This window comes from Canis lupus, chromosome 24, assembly GCF_048164855.1.
Source record: "Canis lupus baileyi chromosome 24, mCanLup2.hap1, whole genome shotgun sequence".
NCBI lineage: Eukaryota > Metazoa > Chordata > Mammalia > Carnivora > Canidae > Canis > Canis lupus.
In genome coordinates, this window is record NC_132861.1 from 17675760 (window position 1) to 17689991 (window position 14232).

Sequence of the window (14232 nt, forward strand, 5' to 3'; positions counted from 1 at the left end):
TTTTGTGATCCATATTCTGGGTTTCCACTCTCCAAGAAGGAAAGACAGATTTTTATTTGCATTCATCTGGACAATGTGTGTGCTTTAAAATTTCCATAGCTCTACCACTGCTTGTGAACTGTGAAGTGTCTGGAAGCTCAAGCGGTACCTGGATCTACAGAGCTGTGCTTCTGGTTGAAAATGAAGAAAAGCTTCCAACAAAGATCAGAGGGCAAATTGGGTGATTTTGAAACTTAACAGGTCTTCTTATTGCAAACTCCTCAGGAAAGAGAAGGGGCCAGCAAAGTGGAGAAATGAGGGCACAGCCGAAATTAGGCAAGGGGTGTCGGGAGGTAGAAATCAAATCTATTTAAATTTCACAAAATCAGAATGTATAAAGTGAACCTAGCCACCACTAGTGTTGCTCAAATTCCATTCTGAGACTTAGTCATTAATATTTAGCATTTTTTGTGATTATTTTATAGACATGATGTCATTGTTTCAGAGTGTTTTACTAATCACCAATGACACAGTTGCCAGAGAGCAAAGTTACAATGTAGTGATGTTATGAGTGGAAAATGCTGCAATTGTGGTGGGGATGGGGGTGGGGAGAGAGAAGTTCAGATTAAGTTCAAGGCATTTCACTTGGATTTTCTGGGTGAACCAAATCTAGACTTCTCGGGGGGTTCTACATCTTAGAACCATGTTTAGAAACTCCCCGTTTTATTGTTTTAAAAAAATACCTATAAAAGTTAAAGCTTCTGAAATGGGGATCTTGGGGAAAGGGAATAAAACCACAGACATTCCAGCAAAAACAACCTTCTTCTTTTTGACAACTCCAGGTTTAGACATTCCTTAGGTTTATTACCACAAAGCAGACCAGGCTGGCAAAGGAGCCAGCAGGCCCCGCGGTCCTTCTGTGCAGCGCGCTTGCAACAGCTGCTCTGACTAACGCACCTCCCGGGGGTGATGGATGTGCCCACTGCCGGGGAAGACCCAGGCGGATGCAGATGTTGCTGCATGAGGAGGTGATATGCATTTGTGATCTGAGGCTCAAAGTGGAGCTGCCAGGGCATGTGTGATGAATGGAGACAGACTCTGTGAACATTCTTGGCTGGGCCACGAGAGAGGGACCTGGGATGTGTAAACCCCAGGCCCTGGTATGGATTTTTGCTTCAGAGCTGCTGTTCTTTTCCCTTCCTTCACCCAAAACCTCGACACTGCTTTCGATCTCTCATCTACTCACCTTATTTCATCCCGGCTTTAGCTGCTCTAATGATGGAGCTTGATCAAAGGCAGAGGCATACTCCTCTGGTAGGAAGGCAGTTCAGACTCTTCTGCAGATTTTGAAGTGGAACTTGGTTAAGTGAAATGTGGAATGGTGGGGAAACTATCCCATGCATAGATCCTGAAGAAAGATACCTTGAGTTGTTGCATGAAAAGAAGCACAAACTCATCTAGGTCTTTATTTCTTTGTTCAGAAGGACTCTCTGTTCCTGTTTTCCTAGCCCTGGGGATCACGAGGAGATTTAATTATACTGGACTTTCTCTCCACTCATCAGCAGAAAAGTGCAGAATAAATGTAAGCGTATTAGAGATTGTTAGGGGTCAGAGGCTGAGAAACCAGTTGCTCTAATTATGTGAATATCTTCTTTCCCAGAGACGCACTTGAATAGAGATTACAGAAACTCTGAAATAAAGCAAACACCAGCTACAGAGCAACTTCTGCCTCAAGAAACCCCTCCTTTCAGATGTTTGCAATTGTGATAGCAGGTACGTCGTGTTAGGTTTAGTGTGATGTGTGCCTGGTAATGAAACTATTTAACCACCCCTCCACCCCCCAGCCTGGTAATCATACCACCAACTAAACCTACTGTGAAGAGTTATAAAAATACACAGAGAAAACTGATAACTAACTAAGCAGAATAGATAGGAATCATATTATTTATTCCCCAAACTTCACACAGCTTACACAAAAAACACTTTGGAAAAATCACATATATTCCTGAAACAAATGTGACTAAAAGAAGCTAAGGATTCTGAAAAGTAACAAGACAATCAGAAAATACCAAAAAGACAATACATAGGGAGAAAGATGTTTAGGCAAAACTTCATAAATCCCACGTCTCAAAAGAATCTCTTAAATGGAAAAATAATTTAATCTATAACTTCAAAATAAATAGTACTTTCTCATTTAAAAGCACATAACTTGTTAAATAATAGCAAATTAACATACATATAATTATTTTGCTAAAGCGCTTCCTCTTGCCACTTCTCCATGACCTAGGTGGCATTCATAGATTTTGGGTTTTATCTTTGTCTCTGGTAGCTTTTTACAAATGGCTTGTAAGTTCAATTTCTGAGTGGAGGTTTTCTTAATTTCTCATCTATTGCATTGGTTTCTGGAGATTCCCAAGGTCAGGCAAGTAACGCATTCACCTATAGCACAAGATTCAAGTGATGTCAATAAATGCAGTAATCAAGGTAGGTATTTTAATACAGTATTTTAAACGATGAAAATTAATGCAAAAAATTCATAATGAACCAAATGTCCACATTCTAAATAAAGATGGGATCTATTCCTGTACTGAAAGAATCGGCCTCCCAATCGTCACCTAATTCAGGCCCCGCTTGTTAAAAATATTCTTGCTTGTTTATGGAACACCTGGGTGGCTCAGCAGTTGAGCACCTGCCTTTGGCCCAGGGCATGATCCTGGAGTCCTGGGATTGAGTCCCACATCGGGTTCCCTGCATGGAGCCTGCTTCTCTTTCTGCCTAGGTCTCTGCCTCTGTGTGTGTGTGTCTCTCGTGAATAAATAAATAAAATCCTTTATAAGAAAAATAATATTCTTGCTTGTTCATTGACTGATAATATCACCCATTATATTGGCCAACCAGAACACTATCACCGGCAGATGTAAGTTGCATGTTTTCGCATCCTACACAAACACCTATGAAGTGAGGAATTCGAAGGAAGGAGTGAAGACGCGAATGAGAGAAAGAAGGATGGAAGAGATTTAGAGAATATTAAAATTGTGTTTTAAAGAAATTTCCCAGAATCTTTTTATTAGCATTATTTCCCAGTCTCCCCTCCATATCTATCAATAAAGGTGATAAATAAACAATCCAGTAAGGTTGCCTTAGCCAAGACAGAAGAGTTCCCATTCAAGCCAGATCTTAAGATAATGCAGGAAAAGGGGTGCTAAATATGAATGACAGGTAAGAGAAAGAGTGCTTTCTATCATGTACCATCCTTCTCTATGTGTTTCATTTATCAGTCTTGGGGTGCATGGCCCCTGAGAACCATTCATACTGCTCTGAGAGAAATGAACTTGGTACTCTTGAAATACTATTTTCCATTTCAAAATCAGGACTTCCAGAAAAATGTTAGTGTGAAGAGGTCAGACAAAAATGTTTTGTCTGATAACCTTATAAACGTTGGAGGGCTTTGACATGAAGTTAATTGTGAAATGTTTAAATTTCACAAATGTCTACAACTCAGACTCATGAAGTTATAAGTAGGGCAAATTGTTCAATCAGTTGGAGGATGTCGAGGGGTGGCCCAAGCAGGGTAGGGCAAAAGCTAAGTCAGCTTTGGAAAACACCCATTGGCCAGTTCCATCATATCAGCTACCCAAGGCCATCTGCTGTCTTCCTATGTCTCTCAAGTCTATGTTACATCCCTAGCTTTGTGTGCAGCCTGTGAAATGAGCTCTCTCCAAAGCTTGTCCAGACGAAGGATCATTTTTCAAATACCACATACATTCGAAACATGTGCAGCAAATGCCAGTTTGAAAAGCCCAGATCAGCAGGAGATGGCATCCTGCACTTAGAGACAGATCTAAAGGGACTGAAGGAGAACAAAACCTTATACATGAGCTTCTCTGCTAAGAAGCATGTTAGGTTCAGAATGGTAATAGAAAAATGTCTTTGCTGGTAAGTCCAACAGGCCTCTCCAGGGAAAAGTAAAGCAACCTGTGGCTATGTGTTTTGCTCTGGTGCACAGTTCTGGGTGATTCTATGAAAATTCATATATTGGAATTTGTGGGCAGGAAACTTCAGTGATGGCTACGAAAGCTCACATTCCCGCAGAGGCTGCCTCTCACTAGTGACTGGCGCTCATCGATGAGTACCTCAGAGGATAGTGTGAGGTTTTGAAATAACAAAGTCTTAAATTTCTAATTATGTTAATTATTAAATGTCTTACTGTGGACAAATTATTCCAAATCTTTGAATACTTCTCCCTTAAAAAAAAAGGAGTTGTAAGATTTTGCCTAAGTATAACTGAGCTAATAATGTGAAATCACATAGTTCATTTCTTTCTTTGTTACTAGGTACTCTCAAAGGTTTGAATGATTCAGCCTCCTGAAACTTTAAAGACCTAAGACTTTTAATTTGTTAGAGACCAATGATAGAAATAGAACTATTTACTATAATAACAGCAGCACTGATACCATATCTTCAAGAGAACAAGTAACACCCAACAAAAGAGGAAAAAGTCCAAACACATACTGAAAATATTTTACCTCACTATGTAAGCAAAGATATTCAAATTCAGGAGGAAACTTGGTTTTTTTTTCCCACTTGTGAAACTAAAAGTTGTAGTTTAAAGATATTATTAAATGCTGATAGGTGAGTGATGAAATAAGAATCTTATTTTGTATATTCCAGAGGCAATGGTTTTCACAAACTTTTGAAAACATTCTGAAAATAAATATCAAGAAACTTACATTTTTCTTACCTTTTTGACTCTTGGGAATATGAGAGTATAATCTGCAATCAAAATTTGAATTTACTACACAATAGTATTTATCTCACAAAAGATCTAAAACACAAAAGGGAGAGAATGGAAATTTGTGTCCAATATCAATAAAATAGTTAAGCAAATTATATCTCCTCCTGCGTGGAATAATATTCTGCATTCATTAGGAAACTGTGAACATTTATGTACTAATTTATTTGATATCAGTATGCAATACCCAATAAGCAATATAGACATAATGATTTTTAAATATACAAAAAGGCCAAGATATAGTGATTGTTTCTGTTTTTCATGATTATAATAATTGGGGAAAATTAAATTTTTAAAACCTAAAAAACCCACAGAAATGTGTAGACCCAACAGTCATATTCTAATGGCAAAATATCCTTACAGAAGGTTAGTGAAATATTTAGTGAAAAATACTGCTCTTCTACATTTTTCCTGAAATGTTGATTAACAAAATATATTATGATCTTGAGAATTTCACAATGGCCTTTGGATTCATGTTATGGTTATAAAAATACAACTTTAGTACCATCACCTCACTCTAAGGAAAGCAAATGACTAATGGAACATTTGCAGGTCTGTAGAGCTACCCGCATAACAGGTTCCGCTGGCTCTGGAGAGTACCAGCACTTAATATGGCTAACACAAATTCTGTTTGGAATTGATGCTCTGATCATGCCATCTCCTTTAGATGAAATCCGATAGCCTCTCACTCAACAGATGTGTGTTTGTTGTCTGTGGCAACGGAAAGATTCCCAATGATAAGGTGGGAAGCAAGTACACAATCAGAAGTACACCTAGGAATCCCTATTTTCAAGGGGGTTATGGCTCTACCTCCCTGAAATCTCTGGCATCTGTTCTTTTGCTCTCTCTCTCTCTCTGTCTCTCTCTCTCCCTTTCTCTCTGTATCTCTGTCTCTGTCAGAACTCTTTAAGGCTTCTTCTAGGCATCTCACTAATTCATGTTTTTCTGCATCAAGACTAGCTTTAAAGTGTGAGCACAGCATTCTTCCAAACTTACTTTATAGTTAACTTCTTGATAAGTGGCATTTTTAAAGACAGCATGTTGTAAGTTTATGTCTACATGTAAAATGAGTTTAAAGATCTGGAATGGATCTGCTAACACCCAAATTTATATATTGATACTTATTTTTAGTAGCTGTTAAATCTAACCACACAGTCTTAATCTAATTCTAGTCCCATATGCCTTTTCTGCATAAAGATATGCCAGGTGCTGGATTACAAGTTCTGAGGGCAAAGACCAGGCTTTATGTTTTTCTATTACCCTGACCCTCCCCTATATTTAGCTCTGTCCCAAGTTAGAGAAAGCCATGTAGTCATCCATCAAATCCTTATTGGATACCTTCTAGACGATGTAGGTGCTAGGACCCATCAGGGAATAAGGCAGTGTCTGTGCTCTTATGCAGATTATATTTCCATGAGCGGGAACTGAGAACAAACAATGGAATGGGAAGGGAGTGCGGTGGATGTTTCCCAGGGCTCTGCTGAGATGTGAACTAAGGGGATAGGAGACTGGCTGGCTGGCTGCCCTAGACTGGAAAGAACTCTTGGAGGTGGTAATATTTATGGTGGAACAGAAGGGACAAGAAGAGCCCACACATGAGCATATTGTTGGGAAAAGCATATCAGGCTGGAGGTGGGGAGGGTTCAGGTAAAGTCCATACAGTGAGAAAGAGTGGGAGAAACAGAAACAGAAGTGAAACTGTTAGAGCTTAGCTTGGAAGGAGGAAAGTGGTGTGAGGTGAGTCAGAGGCCAATAAAGGTACAACTCATGTAGAGCTTCATAATGATGTGCTCAGAATCTCCTGAAATTCCTTTTTTTTTTTTTTTTTTTTTTTTTTTTGAAATTTCTTGACGCTGCATTAACTCCCAATTATTGGAGTTTGGGAAATACGGTTACTCTCTGTGAGACTCAGTTTTTTCCGTCTTGAGAGTCTTGGTATTTATATCACATAATTTTACATAATGTTCATTGATACCAAATATATGAAAGGGCCTCACACAATCCCTTACATCCACTAGAATATAAATTTAAGTTGGATATGATTTTATTTGCATGACAGTAAAATATTTCCTAGCAGCTGTAAGGCAAGCTGAATAAAATGATTGTAGTATAGGAAGAACAGGAAAAGTATGCGTTCAATGAAGATGAACTGCCTAACTTTGGAAGTTGTAACACACCACTAAAAGAGAGTAAGGGTAGACCTATCAGACTCCTTTACCAGGAACGGTGTGAGTTAATTTTTTCTTCTTTTTTAAATAAGAGAAAATGACAATAAAGCAAAGAACATTTGTGTGCACAATGTGGAAAAATTCTCTTTTTTCAAATTACTCATCAGCAGAATGACCCATGACAGAAAGTTCAAGTCCTTTTTAATTATAAACCTTATTTGTATGCTAATATATTCATCTTGGGAAAACTCTATTTTGTGAACAAATGAGTTCTTACATGAATTATGAATATAAATATGGATTAAATTAGATAGCTCCCAAATTTCAATTCTCTCTTTTTTTTCCTACACAGGACAGGGAATATTCTTCAAGCATGTAGCAGTGAATAGTTGGGCTTCAGCCTGTATTTTTCTCACTTCCCAGGATCTCAGTGAAGAAAATCAAGTCTCCAATAATCCAGATGGCCACTGAATGTCCAGTATGAGTCCAACCCAGTGAGCCTTTCGGACCTGTGTCCCTCAGACTGCTGTGGGCACCTCAGATTCTGTTCCCATTATTCCTCTCTATATGAGCCTTTTTATTCAAACATAAAAGGTTCCCCCCCCCGCCCCGATACTGCTTTATTAGGAGTAGGGTGTAGTATTTTTAAACCACAGAGGTTTGTAGCAACTTGGATGTTCAGGCAACAACTCAGAAGGGCAGCTTGTAGAGAAGAACCTCACTGTGCACAGTAACTGCCAGGAAAATTCTAGAGAAAATGAGGAGACTACCCGCCAGATAGCAAACTATATTGCAAAGCTACAGAAATTAATATATTCTCAAACAGAGAAAAATAAAGAATCCAGAACCAGAACTAAATAGCAAGTAATGACTTGTAATTGATAAAGGGGACATTTAATACCAGTGGAGAAAAGCTGGCTTATTCAATAAATGGTATTGGCCGTGTCACTCCCTCATCAAAATAAATTCCAGATGAACCTTTAAGCACTTAAACATGAACCATAAAAGTGCTAAAATAAATCATGAAAGAATTTTTTATAATCTTGGAAAGGGAAGCTTTTATAAACATAACACAAATCCAGAAGCCATTGAAAACATTAAAAAAAAATCTGTATGACACAATGCCATTAATGAAGTATTAACTATACCAAAAATGTGGTGAGACAAGATATGGCTTTTATTTCCTTCATGAAAAAGCTCCTCTAAATTGTTTTTTAAACAAGCAAAACCCAAGAGAAAAACAACATAACAGAGAGATTACAAAAAAGAGAAATACAAATGGCTCAAAGATATAAAAAGATTATTAACTTCCCTCGGAAGATAAGAAATACAAATTAGAACTGTAACCTAATGTTACTCTCAGATTAGCAAAACTCAAAAAAAAATTGATAATACAAAGACAAGGGAGCCCTCCTTTCACTATCAATAAGAAGAGAAAAACACAGGCTGTGAAGTATACTTGGAAGACAGCTCCTAAAATTCAAAATGCACATTTTCAGTGACCAGAAGATTCTACTTCCAGGAATTTGTGCTACTGAGATATTCCTCATAACATTGACCCAAGAAAAATCACAGCAGTATTTTTTTAAACATCAGAAGATTGGAAACAAGCTAAATATTCATCAATAGGGGACTTACTAAAGAAAGGAAAAACGGTCTATCTGTAAATGGTATTTTATGCCTCCATTAGAAAGGAAGAGGCAGCAGCTTTAGAATAAACTTGAAGCTCCAGAAAGGGAACAAAATAAAGGTTCAGAACTATAGGAATTCACCATCTATAATAAAGGAGGAACATGTCTCCAAATGTGTTTGCATATGCATAAAACATTCCTGAAAATGTCTAAGACAGACCTAGACACCAATGGTGGCCGATCTCAGGGAGAAAAACTGGGTGTCTGAGGTTATGGGTGGTGGGAGGATTATTTCACTCTTTTCTGTTTAGAACCCATGGGATTTTGTACAAAGTCCATTTATTACATGTCCCCTAAGTTAATGGACTTTAATTTTTTTTATTTTTTTTATGGACTTTAATTTTTAATTAAATTTTATTAAATTTTTACTTATTACATTTTATTAAATTAATAATAACTTTATGATTAATTAAATTACTTATTGTATCTAGGGGTACCTGGATGACTCAGTCGGTTAGCATCAAACTCTTGGTTTCAGCTTAGATAATGATCTCAGGGTTGTGAGTTCAAGCCCTGTGTGGGGCTCTTCGCTCAGCACGCAGTCTACTCAAGATTCTCTCTCTCTCTCCCTCCGCCCCTTCCCCTGCTCGCTTAAGCTCTTTAAAGTAAATAAATACATTGGGATGCCTGGGTGGCTCAGTGGTTGAGCGCCTGCCTTTGGCCCAGGGCGTGATCTGGAGTCCCAGGATCAAGTCCCACATCGGGGTGCCTGAGACAGAGAGAGAAGCAGGCATGGAGCCTTATCTTTCTCTCTCTACCTATATCTCTGCCTCTCTCTGTGTGTGTCTCTCATGAATAAATAAAGTCTTAAAAAAATAAATATATAAGATCTCTAAAAAAAAGAATATTGTACTCTACACACTCTAAATATTGTATTGCGTAACTCTAAGCACAGAGAATTATGGTGGGCACACATCAAGAAAAAGAAAAGAGAGTCACAGAAGGATCTTCCTTGGTGCAGCTTCTGACAATACAGAAAGAACCCTTCTCTGTGTGCAACTAAATATCAACCTAATTTCAGTTGAATTCTATTTTTCTCAGTACAAACTGACCATCCAATTTTACGCAGTATCAGACCCCTCAAAAATACACAGATGCCCTTACTTGAGTTCAATCTGTTTTGCAATAACTTTTTGCACAATAACAATTTTGTTCCAGCTGAGCTGTTCCACAATGGTGATGTCCCAGTAAGAGTGCTCACCATGTGTATCTCAGGGACCCTTAATCTCTCTGGTTTTGATATTGTTTCATCTGTTTATTACTTCTGTGTCCTTGAGCAAATAGTTATAAATAATCTATATTATGGAGACAGCAGAAGTACCAGCCTACGGACATTCAGATTACTGGTTCAGAAATAACTTATTGTATCCCCACTTCCTTCCATGGGTCAGAGTGGTTTACATATCCCTTTGACTTGCATTTGTCTCTGTGACTTTTTTTTTCCAGTCAATGAGGATGAGTGACTAAAGGCTGGAAAGTTCCCTACAACTGAGCTTCCTATGGTGCATGTCTGCCATCAGCAGGAGAACATGATGGAGCTAACCTGCTAGAAAAAGAAGAGAGACACAGAAGGATGCCTGGGTCGCTCCGATGGTTAAGCATCTGCCTTCAGCTCAGATCATGATCCTGGGGTCCTGGATTAAGCCCCACATCAGGCTCCCTGCTCTGCAGGGAACCTGCTTTTCCCTCTTCTGCCTCACCACCCACCTCCCTGCTTGTGCTTTCTTTCACTATCTCTCAAATAAATAAACACAATCTTTAAAAGAGAGAGAGAGAGAAGCAGAGCAAAGAAATCTCAGCTGAGTTCAAGCTAGATCAGCAGATTTTCAGACAGTGCAGCAAGCCCACCAAGAACAGCCTTCCCCAAACACTGAGAAGCTGAAGAAATGTTTGCTGCTATATGCTGATGAAATTTTGTGGGTGTCTGTTACATGGCATTAATTTTGACATGGTTAACTGCCTATATAACTACCAGTTTAGGAAAATTAAGAGAAAAAGCACAGAGAATTATGGTGGGCACACATCAAGCACTCTCTAAAAATTTCCTATTGCAATTGTCTTCATAGATGTTACTCATGTCTCTGATATGTTCAGATATTAGCTATGGATCTGTTCTATTTCTTCTGCTGGAGATAGCTGCCTCCCTGGTTGCCATGTAGCCTTTTGGGTGTCACTCAAATTTTCCCAGCACAGGAGAGTTTCTTTCTTAATCTCATATGACACACACGCACCCCTAAACCTAGCACGCCTTTAACACGACACATCATGTCATGCATCCTTACCTCTTTAATTCATTTCCCTCTATTCTTACTGCCCTACTCTGTCTCACGAGAGCAGGGAGGCCAATGACTATTCCCATTCTTCGTGACTCTGGCTTCAGGCAGGATTCTATTCTGGAGGAGTTCCAACAAGGAGTGTGATTCTTGGTGATTATTTCCTGTTTCTCGACTTCAGATTTCTCATTTGCAAAATGAGGTGTTAGGTTATGCCCTCTTTGAGAAGTCCTCCACCTCCATTTCCTCGATTTAAACGAAATAAAGCAGAAGTACATAAGCAGTTTCTTCTGAACTGATAAACTCTGAGGTTTTGTTTCCCTACTTGTTTAAAACTTAAGAGGGACAGAAGAACATCTTTGACACGTTTTTAAAGGTTCTTAACAAGGTCATGCCAAAAACATTATCGTTGTTATTCAAAATGAAAAGTTTTACTCACCAAGAATCTTCTAACTTTTAATTTGATTTTTCTGATTCCAGAATATTTTCTTTGAAATGTCTCATAACACAACATCTGGGTTACTTTATGATATATAGATTCTATAGAAATGATGTATGATACAATGACAGTGGAAATCCCTATTTATCTTCATGGTTGTTAATATTTAATGCACATCCTGAAATTGGAAACTTCATTATTAAGATTCTTTTTCTATTCCATTATAATTCTAGAACACAATTTTTAAAAACCCATAATTTGAAACCTTTAAATAATGTTTCATATATTTGAGGTGAATTTATTGCATATTGGAGAAACACAAGAAAGTATAAAAATATCTCATATTTTAAGTATATTCTGAGAGAGAGGGGGAGACAGAGAGAGGTGAGTGAGAGAGAGAGGTATGTTCCATCTAATCCACTAATCAAGGTTACCATAATTAGAAGTTTAGTGGATATTATTTCAACTTTTTTTGGTCTTACATGCAGATATACATGCACACAGAATTTATTTTGCAAGCACAGTATCTTATTGCTATATAACTTCTTTTTCACCTTAAAAATTTACAGTGAGAAATTGGCATGGCCCTCTCTAATAGCTGCATAATAAAACGGTGTATCGATATGCTGTGATAATTTAGAAAATATGCTGTTATGACTTGGATTGTTTCCATTTGTCCTTACAGAGGATATGGATTGGACCCCTTATTTATGTATCATTATATGTGTGAGTAAGCATTTCTGGGGATCACTGTCAAAAACTGAAATTGCTGAATCATAGCATCTGTTCATTGTTTGTCTTGTTAAATACGTCCAAATGACCTTCCAAAGAAGTTGTGCCAAAATACAGCCCTGCCAACCCTGTCTTATACTCTATTTCTCCATCTCCCTGATAAGCTGGGTGGTTACATTTTATTTATTTGCTAGGGAACTGCGACAGATAAAAATGATGTTAGTTTGCTTCTGTCTAATGATATAACCGCTGTCTTTATGCCTTCTTACATTAAATATTTTTATTTTATGAATTGCTATCTGTTCATATCTTATCACCTTTTTTCTATTGAGTATTTTTATCTCGTTGAATTTTAGTAGCTGTTTGTATATCTAGATATGGACCCTATGTGTTGCAAATATTTTATTCTCAGGTACCTCTTAAGTTTCAATGTGACTTGTATTTTTCCCAATCATAAGTTGTCTGACATTGAAATAGTTTGAGTGTTAAACCTTCTTCAGAAGGCTTTCGATAGCCCAGAATCACAAACATGTCCCTGTATTTTTTTCTTGTCATATTTCGAAAATTAAGTGAATCCAGGGCCATCTGTACCCCACATCAAAGACCTGGAAAACCCAGAAACATTAACATTGGATTCTGTTTTTAACAACAATTCTGCATACAGCCTCATATTCCCAAACCAACACCCCCCAGATACTGTAAGTTTTAGAGATGCTGCCCAAGCAGCTCCTCCACTTGGTGGAGCCCATGTATATCTCTGGAAATCTGCTCTGGGATCACAGGCCTCCTCTCTGAGGGTGGGATTTAGCCAGCTTCCATCTTGCCTGAGGACAAACCAAAGGAATTGGCTGGAAACCTTGGCACCAAGGATTGATAAAACTTGGCGTATATTACCAAGGTCAAGGACGGAATCTCTTTCCACATTAGATCTCAGAGATTGTTATCATTCTGTCATCAATAATAGCAGCCCACACTCTGCTAACAATACAAAGGAGACATGATGTTGGAGCCAAATTATACCTTAAAGGTGGAATAACTGACCTCATGAACTGGGCCACGAGTATCTTTATTCAAAATAGTCTCAGAGAAATGGCAGTTCCAGTCTAAAACATATCTACACTTGCATCACTTTCATAATAGAATCACTATTTTTTTAACTAGATGGGAGATGATATGTGTAATACTGTGTATTTTCTGGCGAGTTTTTCCTCTACCGACTCAAGGTACCATCAAATAATATGAGGAACATGCTGTATTATTTTTTTTCTTTTTTATGTGTTTTTCCCCCCTTAGCAATTACTCAGCACCATATACTATTGTTAGCAAGCTAGTCAAGTTTCAGAGCCTCAATTCAGTTTTGAGACTGATTTAAAGTTCCACTAGATCTCCTGCAGCTGTCAAAGGAAATGCCCTAGTTGCTATTCTGGGGCAGTCTTTGGTGTTTCTGTTCAACCCTTACTATCTGGAAAATCTCTAAATAAGTTCTATAAATGGAACTTTCAGCTGCTTTTACCAAGAGTGACTTGGATTATAAGGTTTTAAGGTCACGAATTTTTATTTGGAGCTAACTCGTACTACCGAGGTTGTATTCAACCATCATATATCACCTATAGAAAAAGAAAAGAAGGAAAAGAAAGACAACATTCTACCTTTTGGATATTATTATATATTGGTGTATTTACATCTATAGGCATATGTTCAGGAAGATTTGGAAAGCACATGGTGAGGGAAATATGGCAATTAGCTCTAGGCAGAAATCTAGGCAGGACATAGTCAATGGTAAGCAGAACAACACAGCCTGAGGATAGCAAACATAACAGCGTATAAATGAAATCTAGGACTGGCATCAGTTGTTGGTAATTTCAAATTTAGGAATTGCATTTCAGGACTATGGACCCAATCCATGTTTGGGGGACAAGAAAAATACTGTGGTATGCTAACTAGATAGGGGGCTGGTGGGGGTAGATGAGCGTGGGGGAGGTTGATATAAGGGAGACAATCTTGGACAAGGTCTATTTAGCACTAGAATTTGCAAAACTTTTTCACATCAATTTTATCTTTGATCTTATACCATTCCTATGAGGCAGCGTTATTACTCTCTTTCTACAAAAAAGGAAATTGAATCTTAAAGAGATTAATCTAACTTTACCCCAAAACA

At 38.0% G+C, this 14232-nt stretch overlaps 1 long non-coding RNA gene across 8 annotated transcripts; it reads left to right on the forward strand.

Annotated features, from left to right (window-relative positions):
• The first annotated feature begins 14 nt into the window (after window positions 1-14).
• Window positions 15-12329, forward strand: LOC140615823 (uncharacterized). 8 transcript variants are annotated; one of them, XR_012016308.1, is made up of 6 exons: window positions 15-332; window positions 822-1007; window positions 1461-1561; window positions 1640-1752; window positions 2388-2463; window positions 2878-2990. It is a non-coding gene; the product is annotated as an uncharacterized lncRNA (long non-coding RNA). The 8 variants fall into 8 exon arrangements; XR_012016304.1 differs by lacking the exons at window positions 2388-2463; window positions 2878-2990 and adding an exon at window positions 10077-12329; XR_012016305.1 differs by lacking the exons at window positions 2388-2463; window positions 2878-2990 and adding an exon at window positions 7292-8951.
• The last annotated feature ends 1903 nt before the right edge of the window (window positions 12330-14232 follow it).